Source organism: Tiliqua scincoides, chromosome 4, assembly GCF_035046505.1.
Source record: "Tiliqua scincoides isolate rTilSci1 chromosome 4, rTilSci1.hap2, whole genome shotgun sequence".
Taxonomy (NCBI): Eukaryota; Metazoa; Chordata; class Lepidosauria; order Squamata; family Scincidae; genus Tiliqua; species Tiliqua scincoides.
In genome coordinates, this window is record NC_089824.1 from 157,060,669 (window position 1) to 157,072,768 (window position 12,100).

General features: G+C 44.1%; 1 protein-coding gene across 3 annotated transcripts in view; it reads right to left on the reverse strand.

Moving 5' to 3' along the window:
- Positions 1-10,245, reverse strand: part of ZFYVE9 (zinc finger FYVE-type containing 9) — a 65,980-nt gene extending 55,735 nt beyond the window's left edge. For 2 of the 3 annotated variants that reach the window (XM_066623142.1, XM_066623140.1), the window contains exon 1: positions 10,005-10,166. The gene's annotated coding sequence lies outside the window, so the exon portion shown is untranslated. Of the gene's footprint in view, positions 1-10,004; positions 10,167-10,198 lie in introns of those variants that run through there. The other variant, XM_066623141.1, reaches the window with a different exon arrangement.
- Between the last annotated feature and the right edge of the window lie 1,855 nt (positions 10,246-12,100).

A 12,100-nucleotide genomic window follows, 5' to 3' on the forward strand; every position in this document is an offset into this window, starting at 1 on the left:
AAATGTTAGAACAACTGGAAATTTGCTACAGAAACACCCTTAACTGGCAGATTCCTGAGAGTACAGGAGCTTTGTGCCAACTGCCAACACACTACAATATATGGGAAGCAACAGTTGTATGCGTGTTGGCAGAGTCAAACTGCCAATGCATACATGGCTTCCTTTGGTGCGTTATGAAGCTATGTGCACTGCCCGTCCACTTCTCTCAAAGAGACTGTAGCACAGATCAGGTATTTTCCTGCCTTCCTCCTTTTCATCTCATCAGGGTGATAGGCATGTAAAATAACCTTCTAGCAGCTACTGTTATCTGCTTATGGCTCTTGTGTTATAGCAACCTTTTTCACAGACAATCCAGCATACTCCTTCCATGAGCCATGTAAGTGACCTAAATGATGAGAGCGTGAAAGCAAGTCAAGCCAGCTCTTACTTAGGGTGACCATGGACATATTTCCCAAAGCTCTGGACCTTTCATGGCCCAAAATACAGAAAAAGAATATTTCATTATAGCAAAATCACTACATTTTCATCGTCGGTTAAGGCAAGGACACCATCCAAAGTACTCTAGGCAATATGATCCATTCATGTAACGGCTATTTTCCAATGGATTGCAGGAAAAAATTAAGAAGGCACAAGCAAAACCTACCTATCTCAATTTGGGTTGACCCTTGCTAACTGTTTTCCCTTTCCCATCATCTTTTACAAATTAGTAACCTTATGAAAGCACAGGGAGGGAAATGAGAAGACTGACACCAATATTATAAAATGAGACAAAATTCAGAGTAGGGTTGTCTTAACTCAGAATGGCTTGGAGATTTTAGCCTGCAGGAATTCATTTCCAAACACATTCCTCAAACTCTCTTTTATTCCCAAGCATAACTTGATGCTATGAACAAATGAGGATACAAATCAGAGTAACTGCGGTGGACAGGCCTTAAATACATCTTACTAGTTCAATCTCCTTGAGTATATCATGCATCTGGAAATAGCAGTCAATAGGGTCTGTACTGGCTCCAGCATGGTCAAGAAGAAGGAAAAGCAGCCAAGGACAGGATCAGCTGCATCCACAGCAAGTGTTTTTGCTGCGTTCTCCCACAGCCATCACCTTCCCAAGGATCACAATGCAAATCTTTGTTCCAGTCCCTGCTGATCTGGCTACACCAGTTTTCCCATTTGCTTATAGGCATAATTTAGGGTGCCAGTTATGACCTTTAAAGCCCATATGAATCCACCCATATCCTAAGATTTGCTAAAAGAGTCCTTTTGCATGTGCCACATTCATCTGAGGCGAGATTGGAGAGAATGTGTAGGAGGGCCTTCTTAGTGGTGACGCCTCCTCATGGTACTCCCCACTTTATTTTGTCAATGTGTGAAGACTTATTCTTTTAGGATTTTCTGGATTATACTTAGTTCTGGTTTTGCTCTCATCTGTTGTTTTTATTATGTTCAATGATCATCTTTAATGCTTTATTATATTTGAAAATATGTCAGCTGCCTGAAATTATGATGAGCTATAAATCTTTTAAAATAAATAAATTATTTAAGTGCAGTACTCCTTGAAACTATGTCAGGTGGAGTTGGCCTTGGCCACAGCCACATGTTACTCCTCCATATATTATTGTATTGGCAACCTTCAGTCTCGAAAGACTATGGTATCGCGCTCTGAAAGGTGGTTCTGGCACAGCGTCTAGTGTGGCTGAAAAGGACAATCCGGGAGTGACAATCCCTTCCACACCGGGAGCAAGTGTAGTGTGTCCCTGGTCTGTCTCCCTGGCTATGGGCCTTCCTTCTTTGCCTCAGACTGCTGGCAAAGTGTCTCTTCAAACTGGGAAAGGCCATGCTGCACAGCCTGCCTCCAAGCGGGCCGCTCAGAGGCCAGGGTTTCCCACTTGTTACGGTCCATCCCTAAGGCCTTCAGATCCCTCTTGCAGATGTCCTTGTATCGCAGCTGTGGTCTACCTGTAGGGCGCTTTCCTTGCACGAGTTCTCCATAAGGAGATCCTTTGGGATCCGGCCATCATCCATTCTCACGACATGACCGAGCCAACGCAGGCGTCCTGTTCTTCTCCTCCATATGACACAATTATTTTCCTCACATCCTTTGCTAGAGTATTGCATCCAGTTCTGGTCACCACATCTCAAAAAGGACATAGCGGAAATGGAAAAGGTGCAAAAGAGAGCGACTAAAATGATTACTGGGTTGGGATACCTTCCTTATGAGGAAAGGTTACAGCGTTTGGGACTCTTCAGTCTAGAAAATAGGCACCTGAGGGGGGACATGATTGACACATACAAAATTATGCATGGGAAGGATAGAGAGATGCTCTTTTCCCTCTCACACAACACCAGAACCAGGGGGACATCCACTAAAATTGAGTGGTGGGAGAGTTAGGACAGACAAAAGAGAATATTTCTTTACTCAGTGTGTGGTTGGTCTGTGAAACTCATTGCCACAGGATGCAGTGATGGTACTAGGTCTAGATGCCTATAAAAAGAGATTGGACAAATTTCTGGAGAAAAAATCCATCATGGGCTACAAGCCATGATGTATGTGCAACCTCCTGATTTTAGAAATGGGCTATGTTAGAATGCCAGATGCACGGGAGGGCACCAGGATGCAGGTATCTTGCTGTCTTGTATGCTCCCTGGGGCATTTGGTAGGCCACTGTGAGATACAGGAAGCTGGACTAGATGGGCCTATGGCCTGATCCAGCGGGGTTGTTCTTATGTTCAGCTGCTATTGTTTTTCATGTTACATATCACTTGTTCCTATCCCTACTGTAGCTACTCATTCCTGTCGCCCTGATCAACAATTATGCAAAATTAGAATTTTCAGCAAAAGAAAGTAGACGGCATGCACAGGTGTTTTTAGTGGTGCAGGTGAGGGGAGTACTATGTTTATTAAAAGGGTGTTACCCTGCACATGCCCGATCTCATCTGATCACAGAAGCTAAGCAGAGTCAGGCCTGGTTAGTACTCGCCTGGGAATACCAAGTGCTGTAGGCTTATACCATAGTCTTTCGAGACTGAAGGTTGCCAACCATTTTTGGCTGAAGTATAGTAAGCTTTGGTGACTGGAAGATTTGGTGCCTCTATATCGAATAGGCACAGCAGCAGAACAATTTGTGAAAGCCACCAATGACCCAATTGCCCCATAGTCAGAAGGCCCCAAGGATTTATAAAGGCTTTAACAGCACGCAACAACCAGGTCATGAAAAGCTAGTCAGAATAAGTAATTTCACCTTCACTCTGAATAGAAAGGATAGGCTTGAATGACATGAAGATAGTGAGATGCAGAACAATTCATATCAGCCTTATTATTATGAATGTTCGAAAGTTGGTGCAAACAGTTAATACAAGGCAATACTATATAGCACCTGAACCATATTTGTACTACACAGCTGCTTCAAATTACACCACAGTACACAAACACCCAAGTCAACACAGCAGAGAGTGAGTTCAAAGCAAAATTTTGACACAGCAAAATGGAGTTGGAAAATATGAAAGCATTTCTAACAGTAAGAGTGTCACAGTTACAACAGCTATTGGGGGATTTAGAAAGCCCTTTGATCTGCCTCATACTGAATATTACCGATTTGTAAGCTTAACATATTACGTATTAGCAAAATAAGTCAGCACAAAGGTTTCTGACAGACTTCTGCAGTTTTACTAAGACAGTTCATTTATCCTCAAGAAAAAACTCTTAATATTTACAGAAAATGTACAAGTTTGGATATTGTACACGAAAACAGAACACAAATAATTTATAATTTCATTTCATATATCTATATCTAAACATTTTACACCAAGATGATTCTAAAACATTAGCCCAAAATGTGATCATCTATATAAAACTTTAATACTGCATTTAAATGACATCAATAAAATTCTGGCTGCAAAATTTCATTAACACATTAAATATGCTTTTTATCACAGAACACTCAGGAAGCCCCAGCACAAATGAAGCATAATTTTAAGATCATCAGCTGATGGTAAATGCCTCTGTAATCAATGTATGCGGGAATGTAATAGGCTCTGGTTTCCCATCTGCCATTTCAGTGACAGAAGAATAGCTATTGTGCTTGAGGCATTCATTTAACCTTTGCCTTTTAGTGCAGATTTGGGCCTGCATCAATACTACTGAAGATCATGCTAAAGCAGACGAGGTTTGTTCATCCCAGAATTCATCCTCAGCTTGCAAATGGAAAAAGCATACACACTTTCTGAAAACAGCTATGATTAAGAATTTTAAAATTAGGTCTCATTAAGCTAGAATTAACTCATAACATTTTCTAACAATATTGTCCTATCCATGTTTTCTCAGGAGTAACTCCTTGTTGTTCCTCCAAGCCAGGGCTTTTCAAACACCCCAGAGAGCCCAGGCCACTTTCCCCTTAAAGTGGCCAGCCTGTTGGGGATGCGGGGAGCCCAGCACAACCTTCTGCAGGGCTCCCCAGATCTTAAAAAGTGAAAGCGCAATGATTGAGCTCCACTTCTGGTTTTGCAGAAGTAAAGAGTGATCACTCCACTTTCACTTTTTAACCTGCAGACACTCGCGCAGGGCTCCCTGCACCTCTGACAGGCTGCTGCAGGGACTGGTGAGTGTATCCCAGTCCCTGCAGCCCCCTTAGCGATGTGATCCTGGGGATCGTGTTGCAGCCTCCCCGCTCCTGCAAGAACTTACTTTCCTCAAGTTCAAACTTTCCTAGAGAGTTTGAAAACCACTGCTCCAAACTTAAATATATTTGGCAGATAGCACATGGGCCGAACAAGTTTGAATACATTTTCCTTTTTTTAACTCCATGCTATGGAAAATGTCCACCATTAACATCTGCTCATTCAGATGCACTGACTGGAGAGCAGACATGTGTTAACTTCTTTACATTTGCACACAAGATCTCACAAACACACATACACACGTAAAAAAAACACCACATAGCCAGTGCCTTTCATTATAACACTCAGTACATTTTTTTCCCAGCAGAGAAATTAACCATTGCGTTCAAAAAACTAGTTTATGTGGCAGTAGTACAGTCTCATCACAGGAGATGACAGTTGGAATCAAAACAAAACTTCCACTCTATTGCAGAATTAATAAGTATGGAAGAGAAAGGCAGTGGTAGTGCACATTTGACTGTAGTGTTAAAAAGCAGGGTCTCATCTATAAAGCTAGGCCCTTCTCAGTTACTGGGACTATACTGTACACAACCAAAATGCAAAGGCTGAACATTCAGAGGCCAGATACCACTAAGCTAAATCTAGGTCAGCAACCAGAATTCCCGCTTATTTGCTGGGAAAGTATCCTTTCCTCTATAGAAGTACTCTAATGCATTTTTACCCATTATTCAAAACAGGTTTAGGTTACAAGCCCTGAACCCTCAAAATCCTAAATACATCTACTGAGAAGTAAGTCCTAATGACAAGAACTTGCTAAATCTGATTATCATTTCAGTCTTGGGCTTAAAGCCATTTTTGTTGAATCAAAGGCAGTGAACAACCCTATTGGGAAAAAATATTTGCTAAATCCTCTTTCCAAACAACTTGGAGCACAATCCTAACCCCTTATGTCAGTACTTTCCAGCACTGGCATAGCGGTGCCAATGGCACATGTGCTGCATCCTGCAGTTGGGTGTCAGTCACGGAGGCCTCTTCAAAGTTTGAATGTTTGTTGCCTTACCTCAGAGCTGCACTGCCCTTAAGTCAGTGCTGGAAAGCACTGACATAAGGGTTTAGGATTGCGCCCTTAGTGGCATAGCTCACAGAACCTGTGACTCAACTAGTTTTCCATATACTAATTGTAGTTAGTTACAATTAAATCATTTTATTTTAATCAACAGGAAGTTTCCTGAAGATGAGCAGGCATATCTATGGCTTTAACTTGTACAAGTAAGAGCCCAATCCTACAGCAACACTGAGCTGGGACAGACCCCCCTACGCCAGTTTCTGAGTGTCACAAACGTGCAATAAGACACATTTGTGCTGACTTATGAGCTGGTTGTACAGGCTCAATGATGCGTACCAGTCTGCTAGCACCAGATCCCATCCCAGCACCAGCTGGAGCAGGCAAGTTTGCACTCCATGGCACAGGGTGTGAGAAAGGGCAGCAGGAGGGTATTCAGGGGCTGGGGAGGGGTATTTCTGGGCAGGGGAAGATGGAACCAGAGGAGAATCAGACCCACGAGGGATGGCAGCACACGCCGTATCCTAACCCCCACTCCCAAGCCTTGGAGCCCTACACAGGCTGCTCAGATTTGCACTAGCTATATACCTTTGTGCAGATTCAAGTAGCCCCACAGGGCAGGCTGGGGTGTTACACAGGGTAAGGAGAAAACCTGTCCAGCCTGCTCCTAACCTGCACTGGATACAGTGTAAGCCATGTGGCCTGCCTATACCAGCACAGGCTAGGATTGCTCTGTAAATCTGCATCCTAGGTCATGCAATTCTGCTGTGGCAATGGCTTTGCATAAAAAGTTCTTATCAAATTAAAAAGAGAGAAGCACGTGATCACTAGACCAAGCCCCTCTAGTACCCTTTAACATACTGTTCTTTATTTCCAGCACTCCAGCACAAAACACTCTTGCACTGCACTTGCAGTGCTACAATAGCCATGTCAGTAATAGCAATGAGAACAGCAGTGCCAAGGCAGCTGTTGCACCAGTCCCTCAACATGGCACTTAAAACTAACCTTAGAAGCTGTTCTGTCAACAAAAGTTAGTCAACCATGACTGAGGTTAATGTAGAGAATTTATTCAAACTCTCAGTCTCTTTTCTATTTTTTGGTCATCAGTACATACTAATCAGAATGTTAACATCTGGTTGGATGCAGAATATAGGATTGCTTTAAAGAATATACAGTTGCTTTAAACATTATTCACATTATTTGCAAGTCTTGCAAGAAACTCTGTTCTTCTCTGTCTCCTACAGTAGAATGAGAAGTTATCAGATGAAAGTGATCAGTGGGAGATTTATAACAGACAAAATGAAGCAGTTCTGCACTGAGCACATAACTAATCTATGGAATTCACTAACACGTGAAGATTGTCACTATTATTAACAGTAATTATGAAATAGGCAGATTTCCCAAGTCATAGCCTGTCACAAGTCTAGCACCATCCTGCACATGTTTTACTCAGAAGTTTCATTGTGTTTTATGAAACCTTCCCATAACTGCATAGCACAGGATTGCAGCTAAAGTGGATTAAAGTCCTTCCCTACAACAGAACTGGTTATTCAGAACAATAACCGTTCACACAGTACTATTCATAACAGCAAAGACATATACTTGCAAAGAGGACAATCTTTTGTTTATAAATTATGTTATAACAATCCTAAATATCTATCTATAAAGTCAATAGTGTTCATTTTCCAGCATAGATATTGCAACACATCATCCTAAACACACACACTCACTCACTCACTCACTCTCACGTACCAAAGTTTTCAGGCCAGAGATGCAAGCAATACTGTTCTATAAGGCCAAAATATCAATCTCTTAACTTCAGCAGCTATTTCTGCATCAGAGCCCAAGCAACTAGAAATATGCTATCATTTTCAACTGACAAAAAGGAAGGACACAGATAAGTCCATCAATGCTACAATATTCCCACACATGTTGAAAAACATCTGCTCAAACTGTCATGCAAATGAAAGCACCCAGAATTCGTCTTTCACATGCTCAAAAAGCTATTAACATAATTTATACCCATGTTTCTGTAAAAAAAAAACTGGCTTTCAAAGTGAATAACAGAATAAAATATGAATTGTATTTAGAATACCTGCTTAGATTATTAAAAAATATACCATATTTTTTTAAGCCAGCGCACACTTTTACAATCTTTAAATTTAGATTAAAAGGTTAATCTAAGAGTCTAAGTGTGAGGCTGAATCATAGGCTAGATTAGATAAGAAGCTATTACATCTGTTAGGCAATGCACACAAATAGGGCCCTTTAAAAAAACTATACCTAGCTACATGGGAGCTGCATTTCAGTGAATGGCTCCTGTGCAACTGGGGTAAAGTTTAACTGACCAAAGATCATAGGCAAAAACTGACTGCATGGATCTTTCCCACATAATAAGCACATATCTCTCCTAATAGGATACCACTTCTAGAATGAGGACCTATAGAGAAATTGGCCCCCATCTATGTAGTTAGGTCATTTAAGTGTTATTCCAGTCACACTGGAGCCATCCATGGAAGAATAGTTCCAACATGGTTACAATAATATTCACAGGGCCTCTGTGTCATTGGAGATCCCCTCCGGCTGCATTTATCAGATAAAAAAATGTAAAGGTTTTAGTCTATTAGGTTTCATCATCTGCAAATACTGTATTTCTAGTCTAGTAAAGGCTTGCCATGAAATTATACAGGTACTTAAAACATGTGATTATAAATCCACTTCAGAGAAAGAACATTATTTTACTAGTACATTTGTAGTTTTGCATTGTTAAACAATAAATGTCATTTTTATTTATTTTGTCCTATCAAGGGCCAAATCTAATAAGACAATTTGGGATTATAGAGTTTAAAGCCACCTTAACCAACAACTGTATTTGCATACATTTATGTACGTATTTCATCATATTGAACTTTCAATAAATTGTCCTTTCTAAAAAACATGATAAGTGATTCAAGTGTTATCCTTATAAACCCTAATATGACCTCCACAATTCCCTTACTCACTCATCTATGCTCTCTGAAATGTTGCATCCACATTAAACACAAATTTATAGGAGTAGATGCAAACTCTCTAACACCACCAGAACATTAAGGAGATTCTTTTAATATATATATATCTGTGTGTGTGTAAGTGTAAAATAAAAAATACTCCACAACTCAGGGCACAATCCTAACCAGGTCTACTCAGAAATACGTTCTATTTTGTTCAATGGGGCTTACTCTCAGGAAAGTGTGGTTAGGACTGCAGCCTAAGTTACATACAGGCCCTGAATTGGAAGAATTCAACTATAATTTGTTCAAAGGTACAAAAGATACCTAAATACTCAAATCTATCAATTCTCATCTAGCATCCAAGTTTCAGGATAAAAGACAATCCTTCCACTGAAATTCAGAATCTGGACCTGGTTACCCACAGAGGTTCAAGTTGTTAAAGACATCCCTAAAAAACCTGGACAGTGCCTTTTATTGCCAAGAGCAGCATGATTTTAAGGAGTATAACCACAAACCAGACTAAAAGTCACCTCCCGACCAATGCAGCAATTACACATTTTTCTGTGGACAAGCTTGTTTTCTGTGGACACATGAAGCCAAACCCATGCAGGGTACTATACCTTGTGCAGTAAAACAAGATCCCCAAAGGAATCCTTTGGAGAAACTTGGGCTGGGAAGAAATGGGACTGGCTTGCAACAGACACCAGCAGGAGGGGAAAGAAAGGGCTGCAAGGATGCCCCAGTGCAAAAATCCAAAGAACAGGAATGGGAAAGGGACACTCAGTGTACTAAGTGGGGCCTGCCTGTATCAAGAGGGGGGTCATCTCCCCCTTTTAGGTGCAAGGCGGCTGCTGCGGGGTTGTGTTTGTGGCCACATCTTCCTGCCATGGCAGGACCCGAGGGCAAGACAAGCAGGATAAAGGGGGGGGGGCTGATGAGGCGGCGGGCGGCAGAAGCGGGCTCTGCTCCCCCATCTGTTCCTGCAGAGATAAGCCGGTGGAGACCGGAGCTCCCTGCCTGCCCCTTCCCCCAAGGTCCCCAGCACGAAGGAGGGGAAGTCCCTGAGGGAAAGGGCGCCCTTCCGTGGCAGAGGCGGCCAGGCTTCCCTCCCGGCCGCAAACTGTCGCCCTTCTGCCCTCCCCGCTGGTGCCCCCTCCACGCTTCGGAGGGGGCGACTCAGCCGCCTCTGCCCCCTTGCCGGCAGCCCTCGGCCGGCCGGCCCAACGGCCTCCTCAGAGAGGCAAGCGGCGACGCTTCACAGGGCCTGGCCAGCCAGGGATGCCCCGGCCCGAGCGGGAGGGCGAGGGAGCCGCGCGTCGGGCAGGCGGCGCACTCACCTCACGCGGCGGCGGAGGCAGAACCGGCAGGCGCCGCCGGGCCTGCATGGCGGACAGGCCCCCGAGTGCCGAGCGCTCCGCTCCCGGGCGGGCCTTGCACGCAGCCAGGGAAGGCCGGCTCGGCTTCCTCCTCACCCCTCCGTTCCCAACAGCCCGAGCTGGTTGGCTCGCTCGCTCGCGTGCCGCTCACTTACCCCACGGCCGCCTCGGCGCCCGGAAGCCGGCGCCCCCTGGCGGGCCCCACAGGCACAGCAGGGCACTGCGGCACGGCTGCGTGGTAGAGCGCGCCTGGGTGCGGTGGAGCGGGGCTGGGGCTGCTGCCGGCGCTGCTCCCTCTCGGCTCCGGGTGGGAGCCCTGCCGGCCAGCAGGACACCGGGCCTCGCGCTGCGCTGGGGAACTTCGCTGCGCAAACCCCGCGCCCGAGGAGCAGCTCGCAGGCGGCCGCGCGGATCGGATTACTTTGGCTGCAGTGCTGCCCACACTTACCTGGGAGGAAGCCCCACTGGCTAGAATGGGACTGGCTTCTGAGGAGACTGGCAGAGGCTTGGGCTCACAGGCTGCAGTGCTGCCCACACTTACCTGGGAGGAAGCCCCACTGGCTAGAATGGGACTGACTTCTGAGGAGACAGGCAGAGGCTTGGGCTCACACACAGCTCCATACAGGGACAAACAACAAGGCTCCAATGTACAGGAAAAATCTCTCTCTCTTTCACACACACACACACAAAACCAACGCAATCCTATGCATCTCTGCTCAGAAGTAAGCCCCACTGAGGTCAGTGAGACTTGCTCCCAGGTAGGTGTGGGTTGCTTGCAACCTCAGTGGGCAGCAAGCACCCACAACAAAATCACGACCGCAGATTTTTACTGTGCACGACAGCAACACAAGTGACGCCACACGTGCACAAGAGGACACCACTGTACTCTTACATTAGTTCATCCCATCCTCTCTTCACAGACTCTAGTAAGGAATTGGCCATTCTGCTTCAATCCCTTTCCTCTCTCCTCTTTCAGGCTACAGTCCTATGCACACTTTCCTGAGAGTAAGCTCCATTGAAGACAATGGGACTTACTTCTGAGTAGACAAGCATAGGCTTGTGCTGTCAGTCAGCAAGGGATGCCATTCAGATTGAATGATACCCAGGTTACTCACAAATATTTGCTCCCTCACTTGAGAGTCCCACTGACATGTTTGTCTCCAGACAATGGACAATTTGGTCACCATAAAAACACTCCATAGGAGGAATGATTTTGGAGAAATGGAAGGCACATCTATTATGTAAGATATATATTCTATTCTCTCTGAGCCACTTAAGGTGTATGTAAGTAATTAGAACAGCCAGTTGGCCTGCAAAGTTTAAACATTCAGGAGTGATCCTGACAAGTAGCCTTGTTTGCAGTGTGTGTTGTCAAAATTAATTCACAGATCACAGTAGAGGAAATGGATATAATCAGCAGTAAATTCTGAACTGCAGGTATGCATCAGAATTGTACCATACCCCACTAAGACTGTATACAGCAACAAAAATCAACTTTAAACTTAAATCAACAAAAATCAAGCTCCAGCTCACTTCCATCCTAAATTCTTGGAGTGGGTTGCTATAAGTGGGTTGCTATAATTTAAAACCAATGTATAAACTTTAAAAGTATGAATTAAAATATAGCCCAGAGTAATAAAAAAGGTATACTGGAAGTAAATCCAACTGTTCAGGAGTTGCTGCCAGCTAAATTTGTATAAGACTTATTATAACATGGTCTACATACTAGTCTATGAGGCAGCCCTTGGGAAAGAAGATGGACTGTAACAGACACCACCGCTTTCTCACCCTTTCTCACATCCCTGAAGCAAATTTCTCAGTTTGCCTCCTGCTGAGCCTGATGCTTCTTCATGGCTAAGGTGCTTTTCAAAAATGTTTCAAAGGTAGCACTTGAGTGCTTCTGCTGCTGATGTTACTGCTGCTGCTGCAGGAGTAAGTCCTATAGGTCCAGTCCCTACTTTCCCTCAGATATACCCTGTATCAATTATACTCAATAGCTGTGTGTGTGTGTGTATTGATGCACAGTATCCTTGTGAATCTGTTTAGATGCCTACAGT